General features: G+C 46.8%; 1 protein-coding gene across 2 annotated transcripts in view; it reads left to right on the top strand.

Moving 5' to 3' along the window:
* The first annotated feature begins 18,360 nt into the window (after positions 1 to 18,360).
* Positions 18,361 to 26,136, top strand: part of ZBTB44 (zinc finger and BTB domain containing 44) — a 71,455-nt gene continuing 63,679 nt past the window's right edge. For both annotated transcript variants that reach the window (XM_038754643.1, XM_038754644.1), the window contains exon 1: positions 18,361 to 18,419. The gene's annotated coding sequence lies outside the window, so the exon portion shown is untranslated. The remainder of the gene's footprint in view (positions 18,420 to 26,136) is intronic.

Here is a 26,136-nt window from a genome sequence, read left to right as displayed (position 1 = left end):
GATTACGGATATGTGCTATGGGGCTGAAGGTGGGGTGAAATCCTGCTCAGTGGCCTCACATGATTCTCACCAAGGAACCGCCGGGTCTTTCCCAAGCTCCTCTCAAGAGCCAAAAGTCATTCCCTCACAGATAACAAATCCAGCCATCCGAAACATGCAAGCACAGCTGCCTCATGATGTCAGCCGGGAACAGGTCCTGATGCAATTCCCCACCTGCATGCAGCCCCATTCCATAACCTCATCTGTTCTCCACTGTCATCCAACCGCTTCAGCGATTTCTAATTGGGTTCCTCAACAATAACACTCGCTTCTCTCCAACAAAGCTCCTTTTAACCGAGACGTGCTCAGCTGCGTCACTGCGCGCCTGGCTATTTCTGGTTTCACAAGGCTCCGGCGATTCTTCGGGCTGCCGTTTCCTGTTAACACCAGGTCGTGTCACATCCATGTCGGCCCAGATTCATCACGGATCGGATTGTGTTTACCCTCTGCTGGCCGGCAGCCCGTGAAGCCACAGGGTTTCCAAACGGGCTTGGGAACTGCGGCAAAGAGAGGTTTATGCAGGTTCGTGTTGTTCCCACCTGCCCTGCCTCCCTACTGCCAGGCAATGATCTGAGCCTTTGAGAATCAACAGCAAAGAACCCGTAACGCAGAAAATGGCATGTCTGTTTAAACTCCTTTCCCATCCTTCGTCTGTTGAACATTCCTTCCTTATTGGGCCATCAATAAATGCGGTTGGTTGACTATCCTTCCTGAAAAGATGTTCCCTCCCCTCCGTCCTCCTGCCCTTGTTTAATGTAAGTCCTATTCCTTTGCCCAACTCACTTCGGTCAGCCAGTCAGTCAGTAATATTTACTGAACACTTACTGTGTTCAGAGAACTGTACTAAACCATGTTAGTACAGCCATGTTCCCTGCCCACAGTGAGCTTCCAGTCTAGGTTCACAGGAAGTACTTCGGGTTCAGCCGAAGCATGGGAGAAGCAGAGTGGCCTAGTGGAAAGTGCTCGGGCCTTGGAGTAAGAGGACCCGGGTTCTAATCCCCGTTCTGCCATTTAATTACTGTATAATCTCAGGCAAGTCATTTGACTTCTTTGCGCTTCATCTGTAAAATGGGGATGGAGACTGCGAGCCCTGTGTGGAACAGGGATTGTGTCCAACCTGATTATCTTGTATCTATCCCAGTGCTTAGTGCAGTGCCTGACACAGAGTAAGCTCTTAACAAATAACAGGCTAAAAAAAGTCTGGCTAAATCTCTGGGATCGACTTGAGACACGACAGAGGTCATGGGTTCTAATCCCGGCCCTGCCACTTGTCAGCTGTGTGACTTTGGGCAAGTCACTTAACTTCTCTGTGCCTCAGTTACCTCATCTGTAAAATGGGGATTAAGACTGTGAGCCCCATGTGGGACTTGTATCTCCCCCAGTGCTTAGAACAGTGCCTGGCACATAGTAAGCACTTAACAAATGCCATCCTTATTATTATTGATCCATGGTGCTGAGGAAGTGATTTTGAAGCACCAGAGTCTCAGGCTAGGGGTGAAAGAAAGGTCTAGACTTGAAGTTGGGGGCTTTTAAAATGTATGTGAAGATTGATTCTTGGCCTTTGATTGTTCGGCTGAAAATGCTCATTCATTCATTCAATTGTATTTATTGAGCACTCAACTGTGTGCAGAGCACTTTACTAAACGCTTGGAAAGTACTATTCGGCAACAGATAGAGACAATCCCTACCCAACAGTGAACTCACAGTCTAGAAGGGGGAGACAGACAAAAAAAAGTTCCGCCCTTTGTTTACTGGGTAACCTTGGGCAAGTCTATTTCTGTACTTCAGTAGCCTCATCTATAAAATGGAGACTCCCATGCCCCACCCCCCGGGGGCCATGGACTACACTGTGCCCAACCCATGTTGCTTGAATGTTTCACAGTGCCTGGCACCCAGTGAGCGCTTTAACAAAGGCCCTTGAAAAGATCCAAAGAGCCCAGCATTCCCTGTCGGTCAACCTTCACGCTGTGCAACTCTTCCTCCCCTCCTGTCCCCCAACCACAACACGTTAAAGATACGAAGTGAAGATGAACCACACAAAAATGGACAAACGCATGTGGAGAATGAGGGGGAAAAAAAGGAGCAGAGAGAACAGCCCACCCCACCCACACTCACCAGATTCCCAGCGCTCCCCACTGTGAACTCAAACTGTATTCAGTCTTCCTATCAGTTGTCCCTTAATGTGTTCGTTCCACTAAGCACAATGAGACTGGATAAGAGAGTGTGGATGGGCGGCTATTAATCAATCAATCAATCAATGGTATTTATTGAGTGCTTACTATGTGTAGAGCAAGGTGCTGAGCACTTTGCGAGAGTACAATACAACTGAGTTGATAGACCGGTTCCCGGTCTACAAGGAGCTTACAACCTAGAGGGGTAGACATGCGGGGCTGAAGGTGGGGTGAATATCAAGTGTTTAAAAGGTACAAATCAAACAAAAACTCCTCACCATTGGCTTTAAAGCTCTCCATCACCATGCCCCCTCCTACCTCACCTCCCTTCTCTCCTACTACATCCCAGCCCGCATACTCTGCTCCTCTGGTGCTAATCTTCTCACTGTCCCTCGATGTCGCCTGTCTGCCGCCGACCACTGACCCACGACCTACCTCTGGGCTGAATGCCCTCCCTCCTCAAACCCACCAGACAAATTCCCCTTCAAAGCCTTATTGAAGGCACATCTCCTCCAAGAGTCCTTCCCAGACTAAGCCCCACTTTTCCTCATCTCCCACCCTCTTCTGTGTCATCCTCACTCCTTTTGCTCTTCCCCCCTCTCTCCATCTCACAGCACTTCTGTATGTATCTGTAATTTTATTTATTTATATTGATGCCTATTTACCTGTATTGACGTCTGTCTCCACCCCTCTAGACTGTGAGCTTGTTATGGGCAGGAATTGTCTGTCTTTATTGCTGTATTATACTTTCCCAAGCACTTAGTACAGTGCTCTACGCACAGTAAGCACTCCCTTGGTGACCTCATTCGCTCCCACGGCTTCAACTATCATCTCTACGCTGATGACACCCAGATCTACATCTCTGCCCCTGCTCTCTCCCCCTCTTTCCAGGCTCGCATCTCCTCCTGCCTTCAGGACATCTCCATTTGGATGTCTGCCCGCCACCTAAAGCTCAACATGTCGAAGACTGAACTCCTTGTCTTCCCTCCCAAACCTTGCCCTCTCCCTGACTTTCCCATCTCTGTTGACGGCACTACCATCCTTCCCGTCTCACAAGCCCGCAACCTTGGTGTCATCCTCGACTCCACTCTCTCATTCACCCCTCACATCCAAGCCGTGACCAAAACCTGCCGGTCTCAGCTCCACAACATTGCCAAGATCCGCCCTTTCCTCTCCATCCCAACCGCTACCCTGCTCATTCAAGCTCTCATCCTATCCTGTCTGGACTACTGCATCAGCCTTCTCTCTGATCTCCCATCCTCGTGTCTCTCTCCACTTCAATCCATACTTCATGCTGCTGCCCGGATTATCTTTGTCCAGAAACGCTCTGAGCGTATTACTCCCCTCCTCAAAAATCTCCAGTGGCTACCAATCAATCTGCGCATCAGGCAGAAACTCCTCACCCTGGGCTTCAAGGCTGTCCATCACCTCGCCCCCTCCTACCTCACCTCCCTTCTCTCCTTCTCCAGCCCAGCCCGCACCCTCCGCTCCTCCGCCGCTAATCTCCTCACCGTACCTCGCTCTCGCCTGTCCCGCCATCGACCCCCGGCCCACGTCATCCCCCGGGCCTGGAATGCCCTCCCTCTGCCCATCCGCCAAGCTAGCTCTCTTCCTCCCTTCAAGGCCCTGCTGAGAGCTCACCTCCTCCAGGAGGCCTTCCCAGACTGAGCCCCTTCCCTCCTCTCCCCCTCGTCCCCCTCTCCATCCCCCCCATCTTTCCTCCTTCCCTTCCCCACAGCACCTGTATATATGTATATATGTTTGTACATATTTATTACTCTATTTATTTATTTATTTATTTTATTTGTACATATCTATTCTATTTATTTTATTTTGTTAGTATGTTTGGTTTTGTTTTCTGTCTCCCCCTTTTAGACTGTGAGCCCACTGTTGGGTAGGGACTGTCTCTATATGTTGCTAATTTGTACTTCCCAAGCGCTTAGTACAGAGCTCTGCACATAGTAAGTGCTCAATAAATACGATTGATGATGATGATGATGATGAATAAATAAGATTGAATGAATGAATACAAATCCAAGTGCGAAGGTGACACAGAAGGGAGAGGGTATAGGGGAAATTAGGGCTTAGTCGGGGAAGGTCTCTTGGGGGAGATGTGATTTGGGAGAGTGGGGCTCTGTTAGATATGAAGTGGGAGGGAGTTCCAAGCCAGAGGGAAGTCATGGGCAAGGGGAGGTTGAAAGATAGACAGGATCAAGATACAGAGAGTAGGTTGGTGTTAGAGGAGCAATGTGAGTGGGCTGCGTTGTAGGAGGAAATCAGTGAGGTAAGATAGGAGGGAACGAGGTGATTAGGTGCTTTCTGTTTGATGTAGAAGTGGATGGGAACCACTGAAGATTCTTGAGGAAAAGGGAAACGCGGATGAATGGTTTTTTAGAAAAATGATCTGGGCTGCAGATTCTAGTTTGAACTGGAGAGGTGAGGGACAGGAGGTCAGCAAGATGCAGTAAAAAAAAGCAGGTTAGAATAAGTGATTAGGTCAATATAGTAGCAGTTTGGATAGAGAGGAAAAGTGGATTTTAGCGATGTTGTGAAGGTAGAACTGACAAGATTTGGTGACAGATTGAATATGTGAGTTGGATGAGAGAGATGAGTCAAGGCTAAAGCCAAGACAGCGGGCTTGTGAGACAGGAAGGATGGTGGTGCTCTCTACGATGATGGAAAACTCTTGTCGGGGGACAGGGTTTAGGTGGAAAAATGGGGAGTTCTATTGCAAAACAAATCAAACCCATGATCTCCTGGGTTTTCCTCCTTACCACTGATATCTGAGCAATGCTCACTATAATGACCAGGGGCTAGAAAAGATGCACTACTATATTTTCCAAGAGTCAGTTTGCAAGGATTCAAGGGATTCTCAGGTGGACATTCAGGCTCGTGGATACAATCTTTCCATCAGCAGTGTGGTCTTTGGACAGAAAGATAACTCTACAAAATCAGTCCATCAGCGGTATTTATTAAACACCCGATCTGCGTAGAGCACTGTGCCGAGCCCTTGGGAGAGTACAAAATCTCCAACATCAGAAGGGGAATGGAGATTTAGAAAGATTTAGCTCCCAAATCTTGGAGTAGGGGCTTTGTGTCAGAGTGGGAGGAGGAGGATATCAGGAATCCCGCTCTGCCAAGGCTCAAGTCTACCCTGGTGTGGCCCTGAATAGGATTCCAAATGATTCCCCAAAATCGATCAATTGAGAAGCAGCGTGGCCTAATGGATAGAGCATAGGCCTGAGAGTCAGAAGGACCTGGGTTCTAATCCTGGCTCTGCCACTTGTCTGTTATGTGACCTTGGGTAAGTCACTTAATTTTTCTGTGTCTCCGTTTCCTCCTCTGTAAAATGGGGATTAAGACTGTAAGCCCCATATGGGACAGGGACTGTGTCCAACCTGATTAGCTTGTATCTACCTCAGTGCTTAGTATAAGTGCTTGGCACATAGTAGCAGCGTGAGAAGCAGCGTGGTTCAGTGGAAAGAGCCCGGGGTTGGGAGGCAGAGGTCGTGGGTTCAAATCCCAGCTCTGCGGCTTGTCAGCCATGTGACTTTGGCCAAGTCACTTCACTTCTCTGTGCCTCAGTTACCTCATCTGTAAAATAGGGATGAAGACTGTGAGCCCCATGTGGGACAACCTGATTACCTTGTATCTCCCCCAGCACTTAGATCAGTGCTTTGCACATAGTATGCACTTAACAAATGTGAGAAGCAGCGTGGCTCAGTGGAAAGAGCACGGGCTTGGGAGTCAGAGGTCATGGGTTCAAATCCCAGCTCCGCCAATTGTCAGCTGTGTGACTTTGGGCAAGTCACTTCACTTTTCTGTGCCTCAGTTCCCTCATCTGTAAGATGGGGATGAAGACTGTGAGCCCCAAATGGGACAACCTGATAACCTTCTATCCTCCCCAGCACTTAGAACAGTGCTTTGCACATAGTAAGCACTTAACAAATGTGAGAAGCAGCGTGGCTCAGTGGAAAGAGCACAGGCTTGGGAGTCAGAGGTCATGGGTTCAAATTCCAGCTCTGCCAATTGTCAGCTGTGTGACTTTGGGCAAGTCACTTAACTTCTCTGTGCCTCAGTTACCTCATCTGTAAAATGGGGATTAAGACTGTGAGCTCCCCATGAGACAACCTGATCACCTTGTAACTTCCCCAGCACTTAGAACAGTGCTTTGCACATAGTAAGCGCTTAATAAATGACATTATTATTATTATTTAGTGGAAAGAACATGAACCTGGGAGTTAGAGGATTTAGGTTCTGTTCCTGGCTCTGCCATTGCTTGCTGTGTGTCTTTGGGCAAGTCACTTCACTTCTCATTGTCACAGGTTCCTCATCAGCAAAATGGGGATTAAATTCCTGTTCTCCCTCCACCTCAGTCTGTGAGCCCCATGTGGACTGTGTTTGGCCTTAGTATCTTCTGTCTTTTCCAGTGCTTAGTGCAGTTCTTGACACATAGTAAGTGCTTAGCAAATACCATAATTATTTTTCAGCCCTGTTTCTTCCTTAAAAAAAAATACTACAAATTACTGTGGTACTTGTAAAGCACTTAAACTGCTGCTCCGATCTGGCAGACTACCTCCCTCCCCATTTTAAATTACAACTTATCCAGGAAGCTTTCCCCGATTTCCCCTACCCATTCTCCAATTGACTAACCCTAGCCACGATATAGTGCATGTGTGTTCACATTTGTGTTCATAGAATGTTTGCCTGTCTTGAGAAGCAGCGTGGCTTTGCGGCAAGAGCACGGGTTTGGGAATCAGAGGTTGCGGGTTCTAATCCCGGCTATGCCACTAGTCAGCTGTGTGACCAAGTCGCTTCACTTCTCTGCACCTCAGCTGCTTCATCGGTAAAATGGGGATTAAGACTGTGAGCCCCACTTGGAACAACCTGATTACCTTGTATCTACCCCAGTGCTTAGAAAAGTGTTTGGCACATAGTAAGTGCTTAACAAATACCATTATTATTATTATTATTATTGTGATTCCTATGATAGGTCTCTTGAGGATAGGAACTATGTCAATTCTTAATCAAAGGTCCCAGGTCCCTGGTACAAAGCTAAATTCTTGTTGGCTGTCTGATGGACTGAAGATATTTGGAGTCACTGTTAGAGGTTCAGGGATTACCTGGAATTTTGTGTTCTGGGGCCCAAGCTAGTGGAGGTTTTCCCTCTTCTCAGATAAGCCACTCTGAGGCCCCCCTACCCTGCCTCCCGTCAGCCTGGGAGGGGAAAAGGGGAGGAATAATGTTGTTCCTTAGCTCTGCCGTTATACTCTTCCTGGTGTTACTGCTGAGACCTCAGGCTCCTTCAGTGCGACTCGACCCGAGGAAGTGGCCAATGTGGGGGTCTTCCCTTTCACACCGGGAACATCTGGGAAGGAGTCATCGCTAGCCCGGGTTGTTGGTCCGAGGGAAAGAAGACTGGGCCTGGATTCTAGGTCCTGCTAAGGCTAAGGAGAGGCCTTCGGGGGTGAAGGATTTGGATTATAGAACCATCCGGGGCACTTCATGAGGTGGACTGGCTCAGCAGGAATCCTGAAAAATAGTTGGCGAAGATCACGGTGGCTACCAAGACAATTGCCTGGGGGTCATGGCATGACGGCACAGCATCAACAATAAACTGTTGTTTATTGGTTGTTTGTTGTTTACTGGTCACTTTAGAGATAAATGAAAAGCAGTGTGGCCTAGTGGAAAGAGCACAGGCGGACCTGGCTTCTAACCCCGGCTCTGCCAATTGCTTTCTGAGTGACTTTGGGCGAGTCACTTATAACTTCTCTGTGCCCCAGTTTCCCCATTTGAAAAAAAGGGATTAAATGCATTCATTCATTCAATCATATTGATTGAGCACTTACTGTGTGCAAAGCACTGCACTAAGCGCTTGGGAGAGTACGATATAGCAATATACGGACACGTTGCCTGCCCAAAATGAGCTAACAGTCTAGGGGGGGAGATAGACATTAATATAAATAAATAAATCCTTTTCTCTCCTACTTAGACTGTGAGCCCCAAGTGGGATAGGGACTGGGTCAAACTGATAAACTTGCATCTATCCCAGAGCTTAGAATAATGCTTGACACACAGTGAGCACTTAACAAATATAATAATAATAATAGTAATCAATCAATCATATTTATTGAGTGCTTATTGTATACAGGGCACTGTACTAAGTGTTTGGGAGAGTACAACACAACAATATAACACACATTCCCTGCCCACAACGAGCTTACATGCGAGAGGTGCTTAGCACCTGTCTCCCTGCTCGCTCTTTCCACTCTGTGCCCCACTAGGAACATGCGATATGAATGCCAGTGTGCCAGTGTCTCAGCGCAAATCATTATAATCAATTCCTCCACTCAGGTTAATTAATTCAATCATATTTATTGAGAGCTTATGTTGCGCAGAGCGCTGCACTAAGCGCTTGGGAGAACATGATATAACAATAAACAGACATATTCCCTGACCATGACAAGCTTACAGTCTCTGCTCCTGAAGTCTCAGGACCCCCGTTTCATCAGTCATGGCCATTTTCAAAGCCAAGCCACTCTTCGGCAATTGTTGTCATTATCATTATTATTACTGTATTTATTAAGCACTATGTGTCCATCACTGTACTAAGGGCTGGGATAGGTACGAAACCATCAGATCAGTCCCTGTCACACACGGGGCTCAAAATCAAAAAGGTAGGGAGAGCGGATATTTTCATTCTCCTTCTACAAATGAAACTGAAGCTCAGAAAAGTTAAATGACTTGCCCAAAGTCACACAGAAAATCAGTGGCAGGGCTGAGATTAGAAGCCTACTTTCCTGACTCCCATTCCTGTACCCTTTTCATGTCTGACACAGAACCAGGGCCACTTTGTGGGATCTTCCAAACCACTGTCCTATCCCCAATGGAAGAGAATAGAGTTATAGAATAGAGTCCACTAAACGCTATCTATCTGTGGCCAAAGTGGGTAAATATTATTGTATTGTATTGTTCAAGAAAATCAACGGGTTACTAAAACTGACACAACTCTGAATTTCAAAAAAAAGCAATTCTAGTGAGAAAACTTCAGTGGATATTATTGTATCAGTAGTATTCAAAAAGATCAACTGGTTACTAAAACTTACACAACTCCGAATTTCAAAAAAAAGCAATTCTAATGAGAAAACTCTTTGTGCTATTTATCTGACATCCCTGAGAGACAGAGTTATAGCTTGATTTTGTATGGCTGCCTTAACCCCATCCTCGATATTCCCAACTCCTCGGATTGTGGCATCATCTGAGGAGCAAATTCCCAACTTGATTCGTGGTGAAGCTCCACTCCCACAGACTCCACTCAGGAAGGTATAGCTGGCAAGTCTAGCCAAATTTTACAACATATAATTTCTTTTCCCAAAGTCTTTTTACATTACTTCTCTCATATGTGTCCTCATACAAGTCTACCCAAATTTTATACCATATAATAATTTTTTTTCCCCAAGTCTTTTTCCATTACTTATCTCATATGTGTCCTCATAACATCCCTAGGTGAGGAAGGGAAAGGCAGGAAATATTATACCCATTTTAAAGATGAGGAAACTGCAGCATAGAGGGCTGACTTGTCCAAAATTAGTTGTTCAGTTGGGACTAACACCAGGTCTTCTGACATCCAGACCTGTGCTTTTTCCTGCACTGCCTCCCTTTGTAAGCAAAGTGAAGTGGAATTACGATCCATGTTAATGGCCCAGTGAAATCATGCGAACCAAAAATTGCACTTGGCGACTTGAATTATTCAGATTGCCTGTCTGTATGGAACAGATCATGAGCATTTAGCAATTTTTGAAAGCTCTTTCTTGGGGGAAAAAAAACTTGCTGGGGATCCTTAAATGAAAGATTTAATGGAAGTATTTCTTCTATCAAGACATCCTCGGGTCATCAATCTGCCAATGAGAGAGAGAGAGAGAGAGAGAGAGAGAGAGAGAGAGAGAGAGAGAGAGAGAGAGAGAGAGAGAGAGAGAGAGAGAAATGGAGCATCCAGTTCACCACTTCCAGCTCTACAATAACAACAGCAATCTGGAATTAACCTCATTGCCCTAACCTGTAGCAGCTCATTCAACATAATGCACTTCTCTCAAATTCACTTATTCATTCATTCAATCGTATTTATTGAGCACTTATTGTGTGCAGAGCACTGTACTGAGTGCTAGTAAAGTACAATTTGGTAACAGATATGAGAGGAAAAGTCATGTTTCATACTTCCCTTGACCCCATGGCTCCTTCCAGGTATCACTCCCCCTTACCATTTCTCTCCAAACTCCTTGAGTTAGTTGTCTACTACCGCTGCCCACACTTCTCTTCCTCCAATTCTCTCCTTGCCCCCCTCCAATCTGGCTTCCATCCCCTCTGCTCTACAGAAACTGCCCTCTCAAAGGTCACCAATGATCTCCTTCTTGACAAATCCAATGGCTTCTACTTCATCCTAATCGTCCTCAACTTCTCATCGGCCTTTGACCCTGTCAACCATTCTCTTCTCCTGGGAACATTAGTCAACTTTGTCTTCACTGACACTGTCTTCTCCTGGTTCACCTCTTACAGCAGCGTGGCTCAGTGGAAAGAGCCCGGGCTTGGGAGCCAGAGGTCATGGGTTCGTATCCCGGCTCTGCCAATTGTCAGCCGTGTGACCTTGATCAAGTCATTTTACTTCTCTGTGCCTCAGTTACCTTATCTGTAAAATGGGGATTAAGACTGTGAGAACCAAGTGGGACAACCTGATCACCTTGTATCCCCCCCCCCAGTGCTTAGAATAGTGCTTTGCACATAGTAAGCGCTTAACAAATGCCATCATTATTATTTATTTTACCCTCTGGCCACTCATTCTCAGTCTCTTTTGTAGGCTCTCAATAATAATAATAATTGTGGTATTTGTTAAATGCTTACTTTGTGCCAGGCGCTGTACTAAGCACCGGGGTGCATACAAACAAATCAGGTTGGACACGGTCCCTGTTCCGCGTGGGGCTCGCAGTCTCAATCTCCATTTTACAGATGAGGTAACTTAGGCCCAGAGAAGTGAAGTGACTTGGGCAGGGTCACATAGCAGACCAGTGGCAGAGCCAGGATTAGAAACCACTACCTTCTAACTCCCAGGCCTGTCTGCAACCCATTACGCCATGCTGCTTCCTCCTCTGCCTCCCAGTGAAAGTCCCTCAAGGCTCGGTTCTGTGTCTCCTTCTATTCTCCATCTCCACCCAGTCCCTTGGAAAACTCACTTGCCCCCATAGCCTCAACTATTCCAGCTCCGCCGTCGGCTGTGTGACTTTGGGCAAGTCACAACTTCTCTGTGCCTCAGTTCCCTCATCTGTAAAATGGGGATTAAGACTGTGAGCCCCCCGTGGGACAACCTGATCACCTTGTAACCTCCCCAGCGCTTAGAACGGTGCTTTGCACATAGAAAGTGCTTAATAAATGCCATCATCATCATTATTATTAGTACCATCTCTAAGAAGATGATTCCCAAATCTACATCTCCAGCCCTGATCTCCCTCCTTGTCTGCAGTCTTGCGTGGTCTCGTATCTCCCCATTCGTTCATTCATTCAATCGTATTGAGTGCTTACTGTATAAGGGGGAGACAGACAACAAAACAAGACAAGTAGACAGGTGTCAATACCATCAAAATAAATAGAATTGTAGAATTATAGAATTCTAGTGACCAGAGTGACTCTCGTTCACTTAAGGAGGTTACGAGATAATCAAACAGGCTAAGAAACAATACAGCTCAGAGGGAACAGTGCGACGAGAAAGGGGTAGTACATGGCCTAGACTACTCTGCTTCCTTCTCTCCCATGCAGGCGGCCTACTCGGACTGAATTTTTCTTCCTCCAGATGACAAACCCAACCACGACCATGGTGATGAGCAGGATGACGAACACAACCCCCATGATGGCTGGAGATGGGGATGGATCTGGAACCCAGCGCCCGCCGAGGAGCTGGGCCAGACCGTCGTGGTCCAGGATGCAAACGCATTTTCAGGACATCTCTACTTGACTATCCCACCAACATTTCAAATTTAACTTGCCCAAAACAGAACTCCTTGTCTTCCCATCCAAACCCATCCTCCCGCTGACTTTCCTGTCACTGAAGACAACACCACCATCCTCCCTGTCTCACAAACCCAAACCTTGATGCTATCCTCAACTCTTCTCTTTCATTCAACCCACATTTTCAGTCTCTCTCACTAAATCCTGTTCGTTCAACCTTCATTCATTCATTCATTCATTCAATCGTATTTATTGAGCGCTAAACGTGTGCAGAGCACTGTACTAAGCGCTTGGGAAGTACAACTTGGCAACATATAGAGACGGTCCCTACCCAACAGCAGGCTCACAATCTTCACAACATCTCTAAAATCTGCCTCTCCCTCTCCACCCAAACTGCTATCAATAATGATGATTATGGCATTTGTTAAGTGCTTACCCTGTGCAAGGCACTGTACTAAGCGCTGGGGTGGATCTAAGCAAATCGAATTGGACGCAGTCCCTGTCCCACGTGGAGCTCACAGTCTCAACAGATGAGGTAACTGAGGCAGACAGATGTAAAGTGATTCGCCCAAGGCCACTCAGCAGACAAGTGGCGGAGCTGGGATTCAAATCCACGACCTTCTGAATCCCAGGCGCGTGCTCTATTCATTACTCCATGCTGCTTCCAAGCACTTCTCCTATCCCGCCTTGATTAGAAGCAGCGTGGCTCATTGGAAAGAGCACGGGCTTTGGAGTCAGAGGTCATGGGTTCGAATCCCGGCTTCGCCAATTGTCTGCTGTGTGACTTTGGGCAAGTCACTTAACTTCTCTGGGCCTCAGTTATCTCATCTGTAAAATGGGGTTTAAGACTGTGAGCCCCAAGTGGGACAACCTGATCACCTTGTATCCTCCCCAGCGCTTAGAACAGTGCTTTGCACATAGTAAGCGCTTAACAAATGCCGTCATTATTATTATTGTTATTATTATTACTGCATCAGCCTCCTTGTTGACCTCCCTGCCTTCTGTCTCCTCCTACTTCTGTCCATACTTTACTCAGTTAAGCACATCAATTTTCTACAAAACCATTTAGCTCATTTTTCCCCACTCCTCAAGAACCTCCAGTGGTTGCCCATCCACGTCCATATCCCCCCGCCTTACCTCCTTCCCTTCCCCACAGCACCTGTATATATGTATATATGTTTGTACGTATTTATTACTCTATTTATTTTACTTGTACATATCTATTCTGTTTATTTTATTCTGTTAATATGTTTTGTTTTGTTCTCTGTCTCCCCCTTCTAGACTGTGAGCCCCCTGTTGGGTAGGGACCGTCTCTGTATGTTGCCAACTTGTACTTCCCAAGCGCTTAGTACAGCGCTCTGCACACAGTAAGCGCTCAATAAATACGATTGATTGATTGATTGATATCAAACAGAAACTCCTTTCCGGCGGATTGAAAGCACTCAATCACCTGGACCCCTCCTGCCTTTCCTTGTCTTATGCTGTCGAGTTGTTTCCGACCCACAGCGACTCCACGGACGCATCTCTCCATGGAGCAGCGTGGCTCAGTGGAAAGAGCACGGGCTTTGGAGTCAGAGGTCATGGGTTCGAATCCCGGCTCCGCCACATGTCTGCTGGGTGACCTTGGGCAAGTCACTTAACTTCCCTGAGCTTCAGTTAACTCATCTGTAAAATGGGGACTGACTGTGAGCCCCACGTGGGGCAGCCCTATCACACTGTATCCCCCCCAGCGCTTAGAACAGTGTGTTGCACATAGTAAGAGCTTAACAAATGCCATTATTATTATTATTATTATTATTATTATTATTATTATTATTATTATCTCTCCCAGAACACCCCACCTCCATCTGTGATTGTTCTGGGAGTGTATCCCAGAGTTTGCTTGATAAAAATGTGGAAGTTGTTTACCATTGCCTTCTTTTGAGGAGTAAACTTGAGTCTTCGCCTTTGACTTTCTCCCATGCTGCTGCTGCCCAGCGCAGGGGAGTTTTGACTTGTAGCAGGTTTCCTTCCACTCGCCAGCCTCTGCTCAAGGTAGGAATGGAATAGGTATGCCTCTGTTTGATTCTCCCCCCAGCAGCCGAGACTGCTAGAGCACTGGAAACTCTCCAGGGGCCTCAATCAATCATCAATCAATCAATCAATCAAATTTATTGAGCGCTTACTATGTGCAGAGCACTGTACTAAGCGCTTGGGAAGTACAAATTGGCAACACGTAGAGACAGTCCCTACCCAACAGTGGGCTCACAGTCTAAAAGGGGGAGACAGAGAACAGACAGAGAACAGAACCAAACATACCAACAAAATAAAATAAACAGGATAGAAATGTACAAGTAAAATAAATAAATAAATAAATAAATAGATAAATAGAGCAATAAATATGTACAACCATATATACATATATACATATATACACTCTATCCAGACGGGATAGGATGAGAGCTTGAATGAGCAGGGTAGCAGTTTGGATGGAGAGGAAAGGGCGGATCTTGGCAATGTTGCGGCCTCCTACCTTACCTCCCTGATTTCCTACAACTTAGCCTGCACACTTCTCTCCTCTAACACCAAGCTACTCACTGCACCTCAATCTCGTCCATCTCGCTGCCAACCTCTTGCCCACGTCCTGTCTCTGGCCTGGATCACTCTCAATCAATCAATCAATCAATCGATCGCATTTATTGAGTGCTTACTGTGTGTGGAGCACTGTACTAAGCGCTTGGGAAGTACAAGTTGGCAACATATAGAGACAGTCCCTACCCAACAGTGGGCTCACAGTCCTTTCATTTCCTCCGGACGATCACTCGCCCATCTTAAAAGGTTTATTAGAAGCACGTCTCCCCCGAGAGGCCTTCCCTGACTAAGCCCTCGTTTCCTTTTCTCCCTGAGTTGCCCTTTCACTTGGATTTGCACCCTTTAGTCACTCATTCATTCAAATTTATTAAGGATTAATGATGTGACTGGCACTGTGCTAATTACCGGGGTAGATACAAAATAATCAGATTAGGTAAATCTTTTTTTTTAATGGCACTTATTAAGCACTTACTATGTGCAAAGCACTCTTCTAAGCGCTGGGGAGGTTACAAGGTGATCAGGTTGTCCCACGTGGGGTTTGGTCTTCATCCCCATTTTACAGATGAGGTCACTGAGGCCCAGAGAATCAATCAATCGTATTTATTGAGCGCTAACTGTGTGCAGAGCACTGTACTAAGAGCTTGGGAAGCACAAGTTGGCAACATATAGAGACAGTCCCTACCCAGCAGTGGGCTCACAGTCTAAAAGGGGGAGACAGAGAACAAAGCCAAACATACTAACAAAATAAAATAAATAGAAGAGATATGTACAAGTAAAATAAATAGAGTAATAAATATGTACAAACATATATACAGGTGCTGTGGGGAAGGGAAGGAGGTAAGATGGGGGGGATGGAGAGGGGGACGAGGGGGAGAGGAAGGAGGGGGCTCAGTCTGGGAAGGCCTCCAGAGAAGTGAAGTGACTTGCCCAAAGTCACACAGCTGACAAGTGGCGGAGGTCGGATTTGAACCCATGACCTCTGACTCCAAACCCTCTTTCCACTGAGCCACGCTGCTTTTCTGCCTTACTTTCTCTATGTGCAAAAAGGATGCTGAACACTGCTGGATGTTTCACCATGTGGTGGATATAAAGCAAAAAAAATTGACAGTTTTTTTGCTTTTTTTACAAAACAGTGAACTCACCCTCGAGCCACCGATGAGTGGGAGAGGAGACTTCCCTGGGGCACAGCTGGTGACAGGCGGGTGGCATAAACAATGTGGAGCTTGGCACGTGCACACGTGTCCATATTTGTATACATACGGGGTACGCTGTTGATGGCGTTGGCCGGGTGTACAGCAGCGTGGCTTGGTGGGAAGAGCCCGGGCTTGGGAGTCAGAGGTCGTGAGTTCTAATCATCATCATCAATCATATTTATTGAGTGCTTACTATGTGCAGAGCACTGTACTAAGCGCTTGGGAAGTACAAATTGGCAACATATAGAGACAGTCCCTACCCAACAGTGGGCTCACAGTCTAAAAGAATCCCGGCTCCGCCGCTTGTCATCTGTGTGACTTTAGGCAAGTCACTTCACTTCTTTGTGCCTCAGTTATCTCATCTGTAAAATGGGGATTAAGATTGTGAGCCCCACGTGGGACACCCTGATAATCTTATAACGACCCCAGCGCTTAGAACAGTGCCTGGCACATAGTAAGCGCTTAACAAATACCATCATCATCATCATTATTATTATTCTCCGTGCCTCAGTTCCCTCCTCTGCAAAATGGGGACGAAAACCGTGAGCCCCACGTGGGCCAACCTGCTAGCTTTGTATCCATTCCAGAGTTTAGAACAATGCTTGGCACGTAGTCAGTGCTTAACAAATACCGCAACTATTATTATTATTATTCTAATCCCAGCTCCACCGCTTGTCAGCGGGGCAACTTTAGGCAAGTCACTTCACTTCTGGGTAATGAATAAATTTATTCATTATTTATTATGAATGAATGAATAAATATGAATGAATGAATGTGAATGAGTGAATGAATAAATAAAATTTGGTGAATGAATATGAATGACTATGAATGAATGAATATGAATGAATGAATATAAATGATGAATGAATATGAATGAACGAACGAATGAATATGAATGAATGAATATGAATGAATGAATATGAACGAACAAATGAATGAATGAAATATGAATGAATGACTATGAATGAATGAATAAATATGAATGAACGAACAAATGAATATGAATGAATGAATATGAGTGAATGAATGAATAAATGAAATATGAATGACTGAATGAATATGAATGAACGAACGAATGAATATGAATGAATGAATATGAATGAATGAATGGATGAATAAAATATGAATGACTGAATGAATATGAATGAACGAACGAATGAATATGAATGAATGAATATGAATGAATATGAATGAAGGAACGAATGAATATGAATGAATGAATATGAATGAATGAATGAATGAATAAAATATGAATGAATGGATGAATATGAATGAATGAATATGAATGAATGACTGAATGAATGAATAAAATATGAATGAATGAATAAATATGAATGAACAAATGAATGAACAGGGATGAATGAATGAATAAATATGAATGAACGAATGAATATGAATGAATGAATGAATAAATAAATCAAATATGAATGAATGAATGAATATGAATGAATAAATAAAATATGAATGAATGAATCTCAATGAATGAATGAATAAAATATGAATGAATGGATAAATATGAATGAACGAATGAATGAATAGGGATGAATGAATGAATGAATATGAATGAACGAATGAATGAATAGGGATGAATGAATGAATATGAATGAACGAATGAATGAATAGGGATGGATGAATGAATAAATATGAATGAACGAATGAATGAATAGGGATGAATGAATGAATGAATATGAATGATTGAATGAATAAATAAAATATGAATGAATGAATATATGAATGAATGAATGAACGAACGAACGAACGAATGAATGAATGAATGACTCCTACTCACCGTCCCCCTCCCCGCCCCGCTCCGGCCAACGGTAGAGCAGGCGGGCGGGGGCGGGGAGGGGGCGCACTGCGCCTGCGCGGCTCGCCTTGCCTCCCTCTTCGCCCCGCCCCTCCCCAGCCCCGCCGCGGAGGATTGTGGGACACAAACAAAGTGCCCCCCCCCCCCCCCCCCACCCCCCGACCCGGCGCGGGCCCGCACGGGCTGGAGTGAGACGAGCGGCGCCCCCCCACCCCGGCGGGCCCCGCGAGACCGTCCGCGAGACCCTGCGCGCGCCGCCCGCGCCGCCGCCCCCCCCACCCCCCCCGCCCAGCCACCACAGCGCGCGCGCGCGGGTGCGCGTGCGCGCACGGGGCCGCTCACCTTCCCCCCCCCCCCCCCCCACCCCCCTCAGGTCGGGTCGGTCCGGTCCCCTCAGAGGCGGCGGGTCCCGGCCAGCGGCGCCGCCGCCGCCGCCATGGGCGAGCCTTGGGCGGTCCGCGGGCCCCGGCGGGCCGGACCCAGCTAGGGCACGGGCGGACGGACGGGCGGGCGGGCGGACGGACGGGCGGACGGGCCGGACCGACCCACCGAACGCTTCCCCCGGCCCCGGGCCGCCGGGCCGCCGGGAGGAGGAGGACGAGGAGGAGGAGGAGGAGGAGGACTCCCGCGCCCCCGCCGCCTCAGGTAACGGGGAGCGGGCACCAGCGGAGCCGGGACACTCCCCCCCCCCCCCCCCCCCCCCGCCACCCTCAGACCACCAGGGACGGACGGGAAGGCCCGACCTGCACAACCCCTTTCCCACCCCTGCCCTCCCCTTTCCCACCCCTGCCCTCCCCTTTCCCACCCCTTTCCCACCCCTGCTCCACCCCTTTCCCACCCCTGCCCTCCCCTTTCCCACCCCTGCCCTCCCCATACACACCCCTTTCCCACTCCTGCCCTCCCCATACCCACCCCTTACCCACCCCTGCCCTCCCATACCCGCCCCTTACCCACCCCTGCCCTCCCATACCCACCCCTTACCCACCCCTGCCCTCCCCATACCCACCCCTTTCCTACCCCTGTCCTCCCCATACCCACCCCTTACCCACTCCTGACTTCCCCATGCCCACCCCTGCCCTCTCCATACCCACCCCTTGCCCACCCCTGCCCTCCCCATACCCACCCCTTGCCCACCCCTGCCCTCCCCATACCCACCCCTTACCCACTCCTGCCTTCCCCATACCCACCCCTGCCCTCCCCATACCCACCCCTTACCCACCCCTGGCCTCCCCATACCCACCCCTTACCCACCCCTGCCCTCCCCATACCCGCCCCTTACCCACCCCTGCCCGACCCCTTACCCACCCCTGCCCGACCCCTTACCCTCCCCATACCCACCCCTTACCCACCCCTGGCCTCCCCATACCCGCCCCTTACCCACCCCTGCCCTCCCCATACCCGCCCCTTACCCACCCCTGCCCTCCCCATACCCGCCCCCTTACCCACCCCTTCCCGACCCCTTACCCTCCCCATACCCACCCCTTTCCCACCCCTGCCCTCCCCATACCCACCCCTTTCCCACCCCTGCCCTCCCCATACCCGCCCCTTCCCCACCCCTTCCCCACCCCTGCCCTCCCTGTCCACCCCTTCCCCACCCCTCCCCCTGCCTTGCCCTGCCCACCTCCAGACCACCCCCTGTCCTCTCTGTCCACTCCTTGTCCAGCCCTTCCCACCCCGTCTGCCCTATCCACTTCTTGCCCACCCCCTGTCCACTTCTTGCCCACCCCCTGCCCGCCCTGACCACCTTGCCCATCCCTGCCCACCATCCCCCGTCCGGTGCCAATTGTCTCCCCCATGTCTTCGCCTAGGTACGGGCCCCCTCGCCCAGGGCACGTCAGGCCCCGAGGAGGCGGGGGGTACTGGACGGGAGATTCCCCCTCCCCGCCACCGGCACCCTTCCTCCCTCAACCCCCTTGCCATTCCTCCCTGCCCCCGTGCCCTCCTCTCTGGGCCCTCCGCACTGTGCCCTCGGGCCCACCCCCTATGTTCCCGTGCCCACTCTTCCGTGGCCACCTGTGTTTCCCTCCCCCTGTGCCCTCAACTCCTCAGCTCTCTGTGGCCTCCCCTCTGTGCCCTGCCATCGTACCCTCTCTGCCCTCCCAACCTCTTCCTCCATTCCCTCATTACCATCATCATCATCACCGGTGGTATTTATTAAGCATTTGCTCTGTGCCAGAGCACTGTACTACCCTTGGGAGAATACAGTTATAATAGTAGTTATGGTATTTGTGAAGCACTTACTGGGTGCCAGGCACCGTTCTAAGCTCTGGGGTGGATACAGGCCAGTCGGGTTGGACACAGTCCCTTGACCCACGTGGGGCTCGCGGTCTCAATCCCCATTTTCCAGGTGAGGGAACTGAGGCACAGAGAAGTGAAGTGACTTGCCCGAGGGCACACAGCAGACGAGTGGCAGGGCCGGGATTAGAACCTAAGACCATCTGACTCTCAGGCCCGTGCCGTGCTGCTTCGTGTCTCCATCCTTTCTTCTGCGTGCCCTCTTGCCCCTACAGCCCCTCTCCCAGCTTGGCCCCTCTCTTTCTGTCTTCCTCTCCCACTCCCCAAATCTGAGGGGATTTTAATAGGAGAGGCCAAGCCTTCTTCGGTTGAACCCTTCGGTTTTGGTTGTCTTGACTGCCGACCCGCTAACTAGAATAAGGGGTTGCTCGATAAAGCGAACGATGGGTATATTTGAAAGCGTTGAAATAAAATTGCACCTGAAAGGAGTGTGAGTTCCATTAGAACCGGACTGCGTCTGTAGCGGTATCCATAAGTAAGACAATTAATTTTGATTTAGGATGTAAGTGGATTCCTGTTGGGTCCGTGAAGGAATTCCATTCTTCCATGGTGTGAATGTTGGCCGGGGTTAGATACAGTTGCCCAGTTTGAAGGGTCATTGATAAATTATTTAGAGCCCATGGGTTTTCACAGACGGATTCTTGAAGCTTTACAAACGGGATCTCTCTTGAGCAGGTAGTGAAGGTGCTTCTTCCATTTCTTTTCCTGAAACCACCAGACGAATCCACCAGAAGTAATTTATTGAGCGCCTGCCGCCTGCATAGTTCTGAACAGGAAATTATCGTGCAACAGGGGAGTTGGGTCCTTGGAGAACCTCACGCCATCATTACTCTTAATTTATGGGGATTTTATGGGCTAGAGGGTAGGTGGTTTTAAGGTACACAGACTCCTATATTATGTCCCCCACTTGCGGAACGCCTTACATTTTTGCTACTCGCTTTTGTTTGACTATTAAAAACACAAAGAATCACAAAGCTTAGTGTGGCACAGTACGGCGAGACTGTCAGAGGTTGGAAAGTTCAGCAGCAGCACACCGTGGCCAGTTCCACACATATACATAACCACGCTATTTCTGCCAACTCGAAAATCGAGTTATCCAAGAACATGCTCATGTTGTGGAAAGACTATCCTCTATTTCGCCCATTGTGTTATCTCCAAACTGTGTGATGAAAACCCGTGTTATCGCAGATCTGGATATATGAAGTGCTTGGGAGTGTTTTATAGTAATGTGTCAATCCTCAAAGAGTTTACAATCCCCTAGGGGAGACAAGCAGATTCAAATTATTTACCAGTTGTTGGCACAAGAAGGACTGGCTGTAACAAGGATCTGGAAATATGAACAGATTAAATGCTTAAATCAACCCATCACTGGTATTTACTGGTATTTTTTTTTTTAGACTGTGAGCCCACTGTTGGGTAGGGACTGTCTCTCTATGTTGCCAACTTGTACTTCCCAAGCGCTTAGTACAGTGCTCTGCACACAGTAAGCGCTCAATAAATACGATTGATTGATTTACTGAGTGCTTCCTGGGCACAGAGCACCGTACTAAATGCTTGGCAAAGTACAATAATGTAACAGAGTTGTTTGACACAGGTCCTGCCCACAAGGAGCTTACAGACTACATGGGGAAGATGGACATTAGCAAATAGGTATTGTGTGTAGATCAGTACACATAATGGTAAAGGGACTGCTAGGGTGACAGTATGGGGTGGTGGAAATTAACCCAGAAATGCTTTCTGGAGGAAGTGGGCTTGGGTGACAAGATTTTAGAGTGCACCTCCTAGGCACTTCATGGGGCAAAAGATATTTTTCCCTGGAGATTATTTTCTTTCCTTGCAGTGATCACTTAATAGCACAAACCTTAGTAGTTGCAAGTGAGACTAGGGTGTGTGTGTGTGTATATGTGTGTGTGCATAGCTAGATTATTTTACATTTCCCACCTCTTGTTAAGCTACCTACCAATTACGCAGAGCAACTGACTGTAGACTAAGCATCCAAATACCTGGTAAACTAGCACACTGAAACACTGTCTGAATCAGTAGGGGACTGCTTTTAAGATCTTTAATCTGCAGGAAAAAAAGAGATCCGTAGGAGTCAAGAAAAAACACATTTTAAGCCGTCTTTTGCCACTTTTGCCTATCAAGGATTTTTTTTAATTTACTAGTTTTAGAAAATTCCCAATTTGTGATCACAGGCCAAAAAAAAACAAAAAACATTTTATTTCCCAAGAGTGCAGTATGGTGTGTCCTGGTGGGGGCTTTGTGGGTCTGTATCCTTATCGGAGCTGCAAAACTGGCTTATACGCAGGTTGATGGATTTCTGGGAAAAAATGCGGCTAAGTGCTTATCAGCAGGACTCGACGAATAAAACAGATGAAAAATCAAGGCTGAGAAAGGGTGTCTTCCTCTTCCCCTTAATCCAATGTATAATTAGCAATCACAGCAGTAGGAAGCAGAGAGGTTTTGAAGGAAGATATGAAAGAAATAAGCCAAATACAGACAGTCTTAGAGTATTTGACAAGTAGTAATTTTTCTTCACTGTTGAACTAAACCAACATTTTTTGGGCTCCTCATTGAAGGAAGGTTTGTTTCGATAGGTCAAAACTGAGTAGGCATGCAAATCAATAAGTAGGTGGGTCCAAATATTAATATTAATTACACTCCCGGAATTTTGGCAGTTTACTTTCCAAAACTTGGTAGTTGTCTTGAAGCTTCACTACTTCTATCCCTCCTGCACCTTGTCTCTTTTGCACATTTTAGAAATAGGACTATTTTCCTTACCTGTGGATCATCCTTGAAGGGCTTTAATTATAGAGTTAAAGAAAGATAGGGCTGGCAGGGCCCTCGAGATGTCATTTTATCCATCCCACTTTCAGTCAAGAAAGGCTGTGATGAAGCTGTCCCAGAGGAGTCAGTATCGATCTTATTTTGAATGGGATCCATTAATGAGCAATCAACCCAGTCTATTTGGGTAACTCATTTGAGGGTTTAATCATGTTACTTTTAAAGAGTTCCACCTCATATCTAATTTGAATCTTTTCTGCTTAAGGCATCATCATCATCATCAATCGTATTTATTGACCACTTACTGTGTGCAGAGCACTGTACTAAGCGCTTGGGAAGTACAAATTGGCAACATATAGAGACAGTCCCTACCCAACAGTGGGCTCACAGTCTAAAAGGGGGAGACAAAACCAAACATACTAACAAAATAAAATAAATAGAATAGATATGTACAAGTAAAATAAATAAATAAATAGAGTAATAAATATGTACAAACATATATACATATATTCAGGTATATATACATATATACAGGCTGATATACAAGAATCAGCCTTCAAGTGTATGAAACCAATTCCCCCGCGGAGATTACGCAGACTGAAATACCACTAAGGCTCAGGAAACGTTTCCATAACTTCAGAGTAATGAGTAGGTCTGTAATGAGTTACTAAAGAAAGCAGAGAAAGGGGCATCTCTAGGCAGCCTGCTCTGGCAATACAAGAGCCATCATGCCCTCCTACCCCTGGAAGATACCCACTGGGTGGTGACAAGGACAATAATACTACTAATAAATTGTCCTACATTGTAAATACCTCTGCTAGAACAGCATCAGCATGAATGAAAGACACAAGAATGCGCCCGCAAAATAATTTTATAGTATTTTTGTTGGAAAAGCGAACTTAGTTTGTCGATTTCTTGATGTGCTGTAATATGTCCAGCGGTATACCGAGCTGCTCCATTAAAGTGGAGGTTTCGTGTCCTGTTTGCTTTCCCTGCCCCCCCACCAACCCTTTGGCAGTGAATAGCTGGCACCTCTTAATATTAAGCCATCATATGCTTGAAGACTATTATTGGATCATCTCTCAGACATCTGGCAAGCAAAATAATCCTGGTTCCTAAAGTCTTGACATTTAAGTCCAACTTCCCAATCCTCTTATGATTGGGGCTCTCCACTGATCTTTCTACAAGTTCCTCCTGCAATTCTTAAGTTGGTGGGGCCCAGAAGTGGACATGGTTCTAATAAGGTTCTGATTAGTACTATATAAAAAAAAATTACCTCAGAGTTGCAATGTGTTGGATTCCTAGTTATGCGGCTCCATATCCTGTTTGTTGCTTCAACAGCATTAGTCAACTTTTTTCCCGGTTCGTGTTCAGTTAGTGAGCAGTTCGTTCTGCCCTTTTCTGTCACACACTCAAAGCCAGTCCTCCCCTATATTGTGTTTATGCCTTTTTTTTTCTTCCTGCATATACTAGGAAATCCAAATATTCCTTCAGCCATCTAATGAAATCTTTTTCTAAGCATCTCCAATTTATACAGTAAAGTCTGATTATTAAGTGAGCACTCAGCATCCTCCCCTTACTATAACATAGCCAAATTATAAAAGAACTGGAGGGGCTTCCTGCCTCCCATTTGCATCTGGATGGGATCCCTCCATCTGGAGCTTGGACCATAAAGAACAAATACCCAAGGTCCATTTGTTTTTCTGGGCAGGATCCCGTGGCCCATACTTCTTTGCTCTCCTCAGGGTCAGAAAATATGGGATAACCAAATCCATGTTCTTACAGAATAATCAGCATTACTCTGTATTTCCAATTATCGCTTGCTCATTCTTCATTAGTTCTGCTTTTGCTTTTGAAATGGTTAAACGGTCTTCAACTTGCCGCTCTCTGCAGAGCTTCCAGCTTATTTTAAAACTGGGGGCAGGGGGGAATGGTGTCTTTTCTGGTTTGGGAAGAAGAGCAGGGAAACACATTAAAGGAGAACTTCACCCTGTCCCCAACACCAGGAATGGCTTTATCTCCCCAACTGGACCTGGAGCTCAGCTGCTACTGGAGAAACAGCTGAAGTTCCGAGGGAATGCCGAAGCCTAGAAATGGTGACCCTAGGCAACTGCCCAGCCCAAGTTGTGTGCCATATCAGCTAAATGACATATTAAGCACCTTTGTGTGCCATTAGTTGAATGGGAGGCACCTAAGCCAAGGCACAACTGGTAATGTTTTGTAGAAGCTAACTGACGATCTGATAGAAGCAGATGTATACCAAGAGGGAAGTGTTTTTATCCAAGCAGAGAGGAAGGAAAGGAACTTTAAAATTGCTTAGTTTCTTTTTGTGTGTTTATGAAGTAGTGTTGTTGAATTCTTGTTGACAGGAATGTAAAAGAGAGGGGACGGAGACAGCCAGCAGACTAGAATAAAGGCCCAGGGAGTTGGAGGAAGCAGTCTGACCAAAGCAGGCGTAGCAGAATTGGGCAGTCAGGGCAGGTTCAGTTGGCCAGGTCCTGAAAGACTTTAGGTGTGTCTACAGAGTCATAAGGTATAAGGACAATGGTGTGTGTGGCGGGGGGGGGGGGGGAATAAGTTTAGATGCTGATTTGTCTTGTACCTGAAAACAAAGCTCAGAAACTGAAGGCATTTCTGAAAATATCAAAAAATCTTATTAAAAGAAGATTGACAAATACACAAAGGAAAGGTTCATAATCTACTCAGACTTCCATGCCAAGCTTTTATATGAAACTTAAGCTGCCAATGAGCCTTCCTACTTAAGAGAATAAAATCAAGGTTTTGCAGCCCTCTTCCATCATGATCATATTTAAAATACCTATCAGTTAGCCCTTCACTCTATCATTGCTGGAGAGCACTTAACACATCTGGGAACTTGGGGAGCTTTTAAAATTGACTCCAAAGACACTAATCGATATCCAACCTCAGCATTTTTGTATATACACTACTCTGCACACAGTAAGCACTCAATAAATGCCTTTGATTAATTGAGACTAGTCTAATTCATCCCGGTACATTCATGCACCTTACATGATCCTTGTTCTTTCTGCTGCTTCAGGAATTTGTAAATATTTTGTACATCTATTTCCCCCATTACACTGTGAACTCCTTGTGGGTGGGGAGCGATGAATATGTCTTTTCCTTCTGTTGGCCTTTCCCAGGGCATAGGACATTCAGCAGATGCTCGGTAAGTACCATTGCTACAACTTCTAATCAGTCAATGGTATTGATTGAGCGCTTACCATGTGCAGAGCACTGTACTGAGCCTTTGGGAGAGTACAGT

Source organism: Tachyglossus aculeatus, chromosome 11 (genome assembly GCF_015852505.1).
Source record: "Tachyglossus aculeatus isolate mTacAcu1 chromosome 11, mTacAcu1.pri, whole genome shotgun sequence".
NCBI lineage: Eukaryota > Metazoa > Chordata > Mammalia > Monotremata > Tachyglossidae > Tachyglossus > Tachyglossus aculeatus.
Note: the sequence above shows the minus strand (reverse complement) of the source record. Positions and strands in the feature narration are given on the sequence as shown.